Raw genomic sequence first — 11,863 nt, forward strand, 5'->3', positions numbered from 1 at the left:
CACCTCAGATGAAGGTGGGGATGTGTACTTGGCTTCTTCAAGTACACATGTAGATCATGAGGCATGGTTGATTGACTCAGGTGCATCCTTTCACTTCACTCCCCATAGAGAGTAGTTCTGCGAGTATGAGAAATACGATGGTGGTGATGTCTTCTTAGGGGATGATAGGAAGGCTAAAATGGTTGGTCGCGGAAAAGAAAAGTTGAAGTTGCAAGGTGGAAGGGTTAGAAAACTTCCGAGTGTTCTACATATTCCTGCATTGGCTAGAAATTTGATTTCTGTAAGCAAGTTGGATGATGCAGGTGTAAAAACAGTGTTTGAGAAGGATACCTATAAGATGGTTCGGGGAGCACTGGTATTGATGTGGGGAGTTCATATTGGAACTCTATACAAGATGCAAGGTAGCACTGTTGTTGATGGCTATAGCAGTTTTGTGGTTCCTGAAAGTGGAGCAGAAAATCTAGTGGTCTCTGGAGAGAAGACCGTGTTGTGGCATCAAAGGCTTGGACATATTGGAGAGAAGGGCCTTAAAATACTTCATACGTATGGTAGAAGGTATAAGTAATAGCTCTCTGGATTTTGATTTCTGTAAAAATTGTGTATATGGGAAGCAGAATCAACTGAGTTTCCCCTCTGGTGGTAAGAGGGTGAAACATATATTAGATCTTGTGCATATTGATGTGTTTGGACCTATGAAGGTTCCATCACTGGGTAAGTCTGTGTACTATGTATCATTTATAGATGACTTCTCAAGGAATACATGGATATATTTCCTTAAGAATAAATCTGAAGTCTTTGACGGGTTTAAAGAATTCAAGGCTCTGGTGGAAAACCAGACAAAAAAGAAGATAAAGGTGCCAAGGATAGATAATGGTGGAGAGTTTTGCAGTAAGGAATTTGAAGAATTTTGTAAGAAGTGTGGTATATCATGGCAGAAGACTACTCCATATACACCTCAACAAAATGGAGTTGCAAAAAGAATGAACAAAACGTCGATGGAAAGGGCAAGAAGCATGCTCAGTGGGGCCAGGTTAGAACAAGAATTCTGGGCAGAGGCGGTGGAGACAGCATGTTACTTGGTCAACAAATTACCTTCATCAGTGTTGGAGGATAAAACTCCACAAGAGGTATGGACTGGTAAGAAACCCTCTCTTTCACATCTGAGGGTATTTGGATGTGATGCATATGTACATGTTCCAAAGGAGAAATGAACCAAGTTGGATAGTAAATCTGCAAAGTGCATCTTTATTGGGTATAAGGATGGTTTAAAGAGTTATAAGCTTTGGAACCCAATAACAAGGAAGGTTGTGTACAGCCGAGATGTGGTGTTCAGAGAGGTGAAAGATGTTATTAAACATGAAGTCCAACCGAAGGAACCTGAGAGATAGAGTTTGAGCTAAAGGAGGAAGAATCAGACTCTATAGCAGAGGAGGAATCAAAATATGAAGAGCCACAAACTCCAGGTGTGAGAAGATCAGTTCGAGAAAGAAGGCAACCAAAAAGGTATAGTCCATCTACTTTCTGTTCAAATTTTGCTTTATCTATTACTGATGATGATCCCAGAACTGTGAAGGAAGTAGTAGATTTAGAGGATCGAAAACTATGGAAAGAGGCCATGGTTGATGAAATGGAATCTTCGCACAAAAATTAGGCTTTGGATCTGGTGGAGTTGTCGGCTAGAAGGAAACCCATTGGCAGCAAATGTGTGTTCAAGAAGAAGACAAACACAGAAGGAAAGGTGGAGAAATACAAAGCTCAGTTGGTAGAAAATGGTTATTCCCAGGTGCCGGGAATTGATTTTGGTGATATTTTTTCTCCTATTGCCAAGGTAACTTATATTAGATTACTTTTATCTATTTTTGTTGCTTTTGATTTTGAGGTAGAACAGATGGATGTGAAGACAACATTTCTTCATGGGGATCTAGAAGAGGAAATATACATGAAGCAACTTGAAGGCTTTGCGGTGAAGGGTAAGAAATAACTGGTATGCAAGTTAAAGAAGTCTCTGTATGGGTTAAAACAGTCACCAAGGATGTGGTATCAGAAATTTGATACATTTATACAGGGACTTGGCTTCACCAGAAGAAAAGCATATCAATGTGTGTATTTTAAATTAATTGGTGACCGTTTTATTTATTTGGTCTTGTATATGGATGATATGTTGCTGGTTGGAAATTATCCAGGATTTGAAGACCCAATTGTCCTCCAAATTCGACATGAAAGATATTGGTGTTGCAAACTATATTTTGGGCATGGAAATTAAAAGATATCAGGCAAAGAGGAAGCGCTGGTTAAACTAGAAGAAGTGTGTCGAGACAATATTGCAGAGATTTAATATGCAGGATAGTAAACCGGTGAAGGTTCCTATTCCTGTAGGTGTAAAGTTATTTGCAGAACAGTGTCCCAAGACACAAGAAGAGGAAGAGGACATGTCCCGTGTTCCATATGTAAGTGCAGACGGTAGCCTGATGTATGCAATGGTTTGTACTAGACCAGACATTGCACATGCAGTGGGAGTTTTGAGCAGGTTTATGTCAAAACCAGAAAAGGAGAATTGGACAGCAGTGAAGTGGGTTTTCAGGTATTTACGTGGCACTAGTGATTATGGTTTGTGCTACCAAGGAAGACCAAGATTGTACAGAGTGTTGGATATTTGTGGGTTTGTTGATGCAGACTAGGCTGGAGATCTGGATCAGAGAAGATCTACAAGTGGGTATGTGTTTAACCTATTTGGAGGTGCAGTCAGTTGGATGAGTAAGAAACAATCTGTAGTGGCACTATCAACTACAGAGGCAGAATACATGGCAGCCACTCATGTAAACAAGGAAGCAGTTTGGTTGCAGAGATTGTGTTCAAAGATGGGGTTAGTACAAGGAGCTATAAGGATAGACTGTGACAGCCAAAGTGCAATTTTCTTGGTAAAGAACCCTGCATATCATTCAAAGACAAAGCACATTGATGTTCAGTATTACTTTTTCAGGGATATGATAAAGGACAAAAAGGTGTTACTGGTAAGGGTGGAAACTTTGAAAAATATTGTAGATGCATTGACAAATTCTGTGAGCTCTGAGAAGTTCTCTTGGTGTAGAGAAACAATGGGCATTGAAGGGTTGGATAAATGACTAAGCTCTCTTGTGGCCCCCTGTGGAAAGAAAACAACAAGTGGGAGAATGTTGGGTTGTGTTATATTCTTTCCACGACTAGCCCACTTAGTTAACCGGGGGGTTAGACCCCTTTTTTTGCGCCAATTACGTAGCGGGGGGGTCACAGGGGGTTTGAGGGGTGTAGGTAACCCCACTCTATGGGTTCCGGGGCAATGCCCCAAAAAATTTTGGTTTTGGAACCTATGTTAGGTTGGGCGGACCCACCTATGGTTTTGTGCATGATTTTCACACATGTTTTTGGACGCGATGGTTTTTGATTCATGGTTTTGGATGTGATGGTTTTCGGTCGATGGTATTGATGCTTCGACATGTATAAATATGTATTATAACATTGAAAGGAATGAATGAAAAATCAAGCTGGTAGTCCCGGTTTTGGGATCCAGGGGAAAATCTTTGTGTATATGTGTTTTATGTGTTATGCTCTCGCATTGTTTATTTTCTGTGTTTTAGAATTCGTATGCAGGTAATTTTTGTACAGGGTTAAAACCTACAAATTCCATGAATAAAGGAGATTTAATCTAAAATACCATGATGCCTTTGAATTATTTTCTGTGTTTTAGAATTCGTATGCAAATAGTTTCTGTACAGGGTTAAAACCTACAAATTCCATGAATAAAGGAGATTTAATCTATTAAACTTGAATGCTTAAGTCTATGAAGAAGAATCCATAACATTGTCTAAAGCATAAAATCCTAAAGGCTACCATGGATGAAATAATGATGACAATTTCACAAAATATAATTTTCTTGATGGTAAAATGACCTTATTTAAAGATGAAATTTGCATAAGCTTGTAGAGGACATTCTCCTCTTCCAATGAGCTATTACTCGCCTTCTAACGCTTCTTAGATTGGGAGAAAATGATTTTTCAAGTTAAAATATAATAATTCTTTAATGCTGACGGTCATGAGCCTATGCACAAGTTGGCTCCATGGCCAACTGACGTGTCTCTTTGCTAAAGGTGAAAAAATAGTATATATTAACACCATCTCATCATTCTAAACATCCAATTTCAGTGATCAATTTGGATAACAACCATAAGAGTAGGACAAAGGATGAGGAGGACTAAACGATTATTGTTTGGGGAAGATTTCCTTTATCTTTCTAGCTCGGACTATTGCAGCTTTGTGGTAGCAACCTGTGGAGACTTGTAGAAGCTTGATCTTAAGGCTTGAAGCCTTGTCACCTTCGGAGTTGAAGGACAACCACCTCTGGGAGGACAAACCTCAAGAACATTGCCTTGGATAAGCTCGGACTAATTTCCTAGGCTCATATTACAGACTATGGTGCCTTGTTGTGTGGACAGTCACAATCTCACACCTGTTTCATTTTCCTTCAAGCTCGAACTTACAGTAGTCTTTGAACCTGTGATCTGAGATTTTGAGGAGGCTCGAACAACTCAAATTGCAGTCCTCTGATGGTGGACCTTGGGCTTAGCAGTTGAGAGCACATTGTGAAGCACTTGAAGAATTGTTTTGGTGCAGAACTTGAGAAACTTATTGAAGATACCTTGGAACATTACTGAAGACCTTGTGAAGATATCTTGAAGTTGATCTTGGAGAAATTATTAGAGACCATGATGCATTGTTGAAGCCATCATGATGTGACCTTGGAAAAATTGTTTAGGTAACATGAAGAGTTGTGGTGATAGCTTCTGAGAAGATAAAGTTTTCATTGATGAAGTGATTTGGAGATTAAGTATAAAGGAGATTAAGATTTTGTTAGGGTTGGTTGCAGAAGATATTTGGAGCCTTTAAGAACCATTGAACTTATCTTGAAGAATTGAAGTCGTGGGTTGGAGCCTTAGAGGATAGGAGTCATCAAGAAGATCAAGTTGGAGCCCTAAAAGTTGGTGACTCATAGAGACAAGATTGGAGCCTTGGAATATAGGGTTGGAGCCTCGTGAAGTCCAAGTCAGTGCTTTGAAAAGTACAGTTTGGAGCCTGGTGATTTGAAGATTGGAGTCTTCATCTAGGGTTAGAGACATGATCTATTATTGTACTTGATTTACTGTAAAGATGAGGCTTGGAATGCTCATTATTTCTGATCAATAAAAGTATTTATTATTATTGTTCATTTTGTGTTTATCTAAGTGATCTTAACTGGTAAAGTAAAAATTGGAAAAGAAAAATTGATTCATCCCCCCTCTTATTATTTCCAACGATTGGAATCAGAGTCAGTGTCTTCACTGAAAGCCTAATAGCTTGAAGGTAGATCCTTAGAAAACAAATGGAAAAGCCAAGGAAAAAGGTTTGCAAACCCGTAGAATATGTCACCTCCTTAGTGGATAATCAAATTGGGAAAGCTCCATTGTTCAATGGAAACTTTGATATATGGAAGGCAAGGATGAAGAATTTTTTAATGACTCAAGGTTTTGAAGTCTAGGACGCAATAATTTCTGGTTGTACAATAGAAGGTGAAGAATCCAAGGAACATAGTATAATAGCAATAAAAACAATCTTGAGTGGGCTACCAGATCCTATAAAGGCCAAAGTGGAAAAATGTTCATTGACAAAAGATATATGGGACAAACTTCAAGATCTTCACTCAAAAGAAGCATTGACCATGACCTCTGATCAAGAAGATGGAAAGCAAAAAGGAAATCTAGAACCCATAAAGGAAGCTGAGAAGAAGAGTGAAGACATCAAGGCCAAGGAGGACCTAGAATATTAATAAAATGAAGAAGATCTCAAGGCAAAACTTGTAGTTGCCCTAGAAGAAATAAGCAGATTGAATAGGGAAAATGAGGAGCTCAAGGAGCAAGCATAAAATGGTGACCATGACCTTGATAAGACAAGGAAGGAAGTTGACATTTTCAAGCTTCAAGTACAAGAAATAGATGAGGAGCTCACCAAGCTTAAGGAGGAATTTCATCAAAATAAGAAAAAGCATCATGAAGAAGTCATATCCAAACATAGTTACCGATCAAACGAGAAAATTACCTAGAACCCGTTTTTTGAGGTAGCAAAAAATCACCCAATTTTGAAAAGTGGTGATTCAGAATACACTTTTTTTTTAGCATATTTTTGGCATTTTAATTTTTCTTATGTATCAAGTATGAACGTTTTTTTTTAAATGTTAGTAATTTTCATGCTGATTTTGAAAAGAGTTGATGCAGCATCAACCCATTTTTTTAGAGGGTTGATTTTTGACACTTTAAACTTTCTATTGTCTTCGTCTTCCCTAAGATATTTATTTTTAAGTGTATTTATGTATTTGTGTGTTTATATTTTTCTTTTCAATTTTTTGTAATGAAATCTTAATTTTTTCACGTAGTTTAAAAAAAAAAAAATGATCAATATTTCAAAGTTAGTATTTTCTATATGTTTATGTAATGTTAATTAATATTTCAATGCACATCAAATAATTGTCACTAAAAACACAATAATTTTAAACATTTGACAAAAAATACACATTTTCAATATAAATAAAATGAAAAAAAATACACATTTTGAGACTTTTTGTCAAAAATGACACGTCAAAGAAATGATTTTTATGGGAAAATATTAACAAAAATACTTTAAAAAATAACCTTTTTTTTATGAATTTTATGTTAAAAATTAATAGTAATCACGGTTTTTTTACAAAAAACAAAATGATTCACATAAAATCAAAGTGAAAATCAGATAATACAAATATTGAACATATATTAACAATAATCAAATGCCCATTCTTCTCATAAAATCTCAGCCAAAACATTACAAGTAAAACTAATGAATATCTCTCAAATTGAGCTTGATTAGCAAACATAACTTAAATGTTATCAACAATATCATATAATTCGTGTTCATCATCTTCTACAACTTCATTATTTTCTTCTTCCACAATATTTTCTACTTGAGTTTCCTCATTTTCCTCTTCTAATGGATCTTTTATCTCTGCGAAAATCCCAAAGTTTCATTTTCAAATCATTCCATATAATGGTGCTTGAGGTTCCTTTGCCTTTTTTTCCCACACGTGATTCATTAAAATCTCATTTCCTCAAACCATCTTCTTGCATTGCATCTGGAAGAAATTGAAGAGCATTACTTCTTTGTCGAATAAAATTTCATTGTAGTGGGTCTTTTTCAATTCTAATGCAATTTCTTCCTTTTTGTAGGCAACATGCTAGTGTTGTACCCAATCATCAAACACAAAAAACAAGTAAGTAAATTAGTATAAACACATAATATATATATATATATATATATATATATATATATATATATATATATATATTAAAATTCAATTTTATATAATAAAACTTATATGAACTTGAAAATAAATCCAAAACCCAATCCCCTTCATTTGAACATAAATCTATAAGATAGTTAATCAATGTTTGTGGTTTTTTATAAATGTTAACTATCTCTTCTTTTTCATATGTTAACTTTCTTACGACAGCATCATGAACCAGTTCTTGACTATGACTATTTCCATCTTCTTGATTCAGAAGAATAGACTTATAGCTATCATCTTTTGTACAACATTTAACATGGAAGAACTCACAATCACTTATAATTGGTTGATCTCCGAAAAAAACAAGATTTGACTTTTGCCTATAACATGACATAGTAAAATTTCAATTAACTTGTACATAAAAAAAATTAACATTAATCAAATATACAATTTCAATGTCTTACCATGTAAGTTGCATCCTTGAGTTTGCTTTTCCCTTGAAGCTTGTTAATAACATTGCAAATTGTGTGTCTTAATGAAATGTCACAAATCTCCAAAGTGGTGATGTTGTGACTTCTTGAAAGCCTGTAACCACTTTATTAAAAGCTTGATAAGTATAAGTCTCACTATCATATCCAATGTCTGGGAAATTGAAACCATGAGGAATGTTTGCAATAACCAGGGCATATTCCCTTTTAGGTATGAGTTTTGCAATGTCTTCACAATCACCTTGTATTATTTGATATTGGATAGTGTCCAGCCCCTTCCAAATCAAATGAGTAAGAGTAGGATTAAGTTCAACATTCCTAAGATGTTGTTTTCTCATCCTTTCCAACTTAATTTTATCAATAAATATTTTGAAAGTATTTGGTACTCCACCTGCATCCTTCTTGGACATCTTTAATGAAATAAACAAATATAAGTAATCAAATAAAAAAATTACATATGAATAAAATGAATGTAAAAATCAACATACATTTTTGAATGCAAGATAAAAATCTTAAAGTGTTGTTGTAGAACTTAATTCTGGGTAGTTGCATACAAGATCATCCCAACTCTCTTCATTCAACATTCTAACTATATGTTCTTGTATCTTCATATAAATTTTATGAATGAATAAATAAAGTAAAAATTAGTAAAATTTTTTAATATAGTGATATGTATAACAAATACTACCAACAACAATATGTTATATTGTAAAGAAAATAATAATCCAAGAAAAAATAAAAATAATTTAACAAACTTACTTTTGAAATTCTGACTAGATAAGTTTTATTACATAATTTTAAAAAGGTGGATTAACTATTGAAAATCCAAAGATATATAAAAAAGTGAAATTGACTTCCTTATAAATCACCACTAATATTTTTTGGTTTCCTAAGTTGTGTGAGTTTTAAGGTGTCTGCACACTTAACTTTTGGCTTGATTAATTGAGACCCAGGGGCATCTAAGACATTAAAATCACTAGGGGATCACACCTGATACGGGCCACACTAACTCTTAACATGACTATAATTTTGCCTACAAAGTTTCAAATTGGTGACCTTATCACCATTGAATGCCTTAACAATACACCCTATCATTGTCTATTCTATGCCCATGGGCATAAATTACCACTAATTATTTTAGTTAATTTACTTCTAATTAAGGATTTATAAATTTTAATTAGAAATTATTAGTTCAATACCATAATCTGCCCTCCCTACTTTAATCAATGATATATGAAAAGTCTTAATTTAAATTAAAAGCAATGGTCCACTTTTACCACTTTCGCCAATTTCCTTCAACCCACCCTTGTATATTATTTAATTAAAAAAAGTTAAGTAAATCATTCCTCAACTAATCAATCATTATGTTAAGTAATTCCATTGCTTTATTATTATTAAAATGAAGAAAATGAAAGAAAAAAACCGAAAAAATAATACTACTAAAGACTCAAATAAATAAACATACCTATCCCTCAACCATTATGTTAAAAAAATTGTTACCTTATTATTAAAATGAGAGAATAATGCCAAATTAAAAATATTTTCCATTAGAAAGGAAAATTTTGCAAAACTCCAAGAAATACAGTCAGCACCCTATCGTCATATATCTGGTTCTGTGAAACTAGTACACATTTAAATACAAGAGGAATGAATGAAAACAAAACTAGTAGAGGGTACCTTAGCTGTCACAACACGAATGAAAAAAATTAGTGTGGCCTTTATCGTCATATGTTTGGTTCTATGAAACTATGTACACATTCAAATACAAGAGGAATGAATGAAAAAATAATTAGTAGTCGGGTACCTTAGCAATCAGGGCACAAACGAAAAAAATTAGTGTGGCCTTTATCGCGAGGGAAAGCACCAACTAATGAAAACATAACGGATAAGAAAAGATAATCACTGCAATGGCACTGCCCGGACTTGAATTGGCTGGCAAAGATAATCATTGCAATGGCATACCCGAACTTGATACGGACTCACAACCCATTTTAGGTTGAGAAAAGAAAAAACCCAAGAAACTAAGGCTTACACAGTGAACCCAATAAAAACCAAAACCGACCCTAAACAATTAAAATGAAAATTAAATTGGTTGGGATAAAAATTTAACGAAATTTAAGTGGGAACTTAACGTTGAAGTCGTAATTCCAAGTGCGCACTAAACCATGTATGTACTGGGCCCAACACCACAGCGAAACCAAAAACCACCCTAACGCATTTCGGACCGCTTCTGCGGTGAAAGCAGTTTCCGTACACACGAACCCGATCCAATTAATTTCAGCCACGCGTCCTCGGCCATTTTTATTTTTGTACTGGTTTATCGGACACTAACGTTCAGCACAAAGAAGCCTCCCGATATTCATTCCAGCCGTCCGATTGCCTTAATCGATCTCCGCCATCCATCAGTGAAACCTGCATACGAGCATACATTAATTACATTGCGTGGAGTGAAATAAAAGTTTGTTTGACGGCCAGTCCTGTCTGCAAAGGAATTAAATGGAACTCTCCCTAATTCGTAGAAAGTTGGTAAATATTTATGTTTTTAATATTTATGTTTTTTCACGGCATGTATTATTATCATATCCTTTTTAAAATGTATACGATATCCCTTGATGCAGTTGACTTTTTTTAAGGGAAACAAAGGAGTTTTGCACATAAGTGCAATGTGCTAATGAATATACAACGAATGTAATAAAACGAGCTTGCTGCAGCGAAAAAGTAGGTGGTGTAGCACAGCAGTGCAAGGTGCAAAAAAAACGAATGCATATATCTCTTTTGTAATGTTTTTTTTGTGTTGACCACTCATTTTGAGCATGTTGTAAAACGCACAGCAGTGCGAAACATAAAGACCAGGGTTGAAATGTAAGTTTTGTTGGTTGCTCAACAAAGGGAAGAGTGAGTGAAGAAATGTATGGTGGGAGTAAAATCATTTTTGTTGGTTGAATGTATTTTTGGTGAATTCTTCTCGGTAAAAAATGATGAATATGTATCAGACATTATATTTTAATGAATAGAAATCATTTTCTGGATATGTAATACTCTATTCTCAGTTTTTTTTTTTTAAGTTTCCCTGTATAAAAGATACTATAGAGAGAAGGAAACACAGCATTGCCTTTGTGTGTTTAGTTTTTTTTGTTTTTTGAGATTTTACCAGAAAAATCCCCAACACTTAACATAGATTCTAGCCTGCAAGAAGGGTTTATCAAAGCCCATACCATGGGCATATACAATCTCATCATTCAGAGATGTCTGGAGATCCAAACCCCACTTACCCATAAGAGCTAAAACTAAATCAGCCGATGCATAAGTTCAAAGTTCAATTGAAAGACCTAATTAAACATTTGGCTGCAGAAGGGCTGACCTTGTCGCATACTACTTAATCTGACGCGGTTTCCATGGCCGATGTCGTGAGCAGGATGGTTAAGGGTAGCGGGTTGTGGGGAAAGGGCAGCGTAGTCCTTGAATACATTGTGGCAATGAGCTTGGTGGTTCCCTCGATGCTTTACTAGGGATACACGAAGGTAATCAGACTTACGCAAAATGATGAGGATCTGAAGGCTACAAGGATCTCTCTCGTGGTGCTCGGAGTCATTTCTCGGACCACGTTTGTAGTTGAGAAGATGTTCAAACGGTCAGTTGTGCTACAGGTGAGAGATGATCTGGATCTCCAAGGTGCGGTCGTGCCTTTTGCACAAGGGAACGAGTTTGGGCCCTGGGGTCATAACATGTTATCCTTCTCTTCATCGGGTCATTTATAGGGTAAATTACCGGGTTTCCGTTTCGGTTCCTAGAGAGGGAAAAAAGCTACAGATTCTCTTTTGACCACAGACCATGCACATTATCATTCAAAGCAAACATATAGGTAACCTCACTGGGCTATAGTTTTTCTTCACCCTTTCCTTTACCTTAATCGTTGTTCGGTGGGAAACTTAGTTTCGCCTGATAGATCCTAATTGTTGGTTGGGAAACTTATTTGAAGAATTTCAAGTTAAATGCAAGAGAAGCATCGAGTGGAGATCAAATTTGAATCCATGTCCAAAAACTCCTCCTTTCG

The sequence above is a fragment of the Pinus tabuliformis genome, chromosome 4_1, assembly GCF_031772625.1.
Source record: "Pinus tabuliformis cultivar Carrire ecotype Pingquan chromosome 4_1, CPIR1, whole genome shotgun sequence".
Lineage (NCBI taxonomy): Eukaryota > Viridiplantae > Streptophyta > Pinopsida > Pinales > Pinaceae > Pinus > Pinus tabuliformis.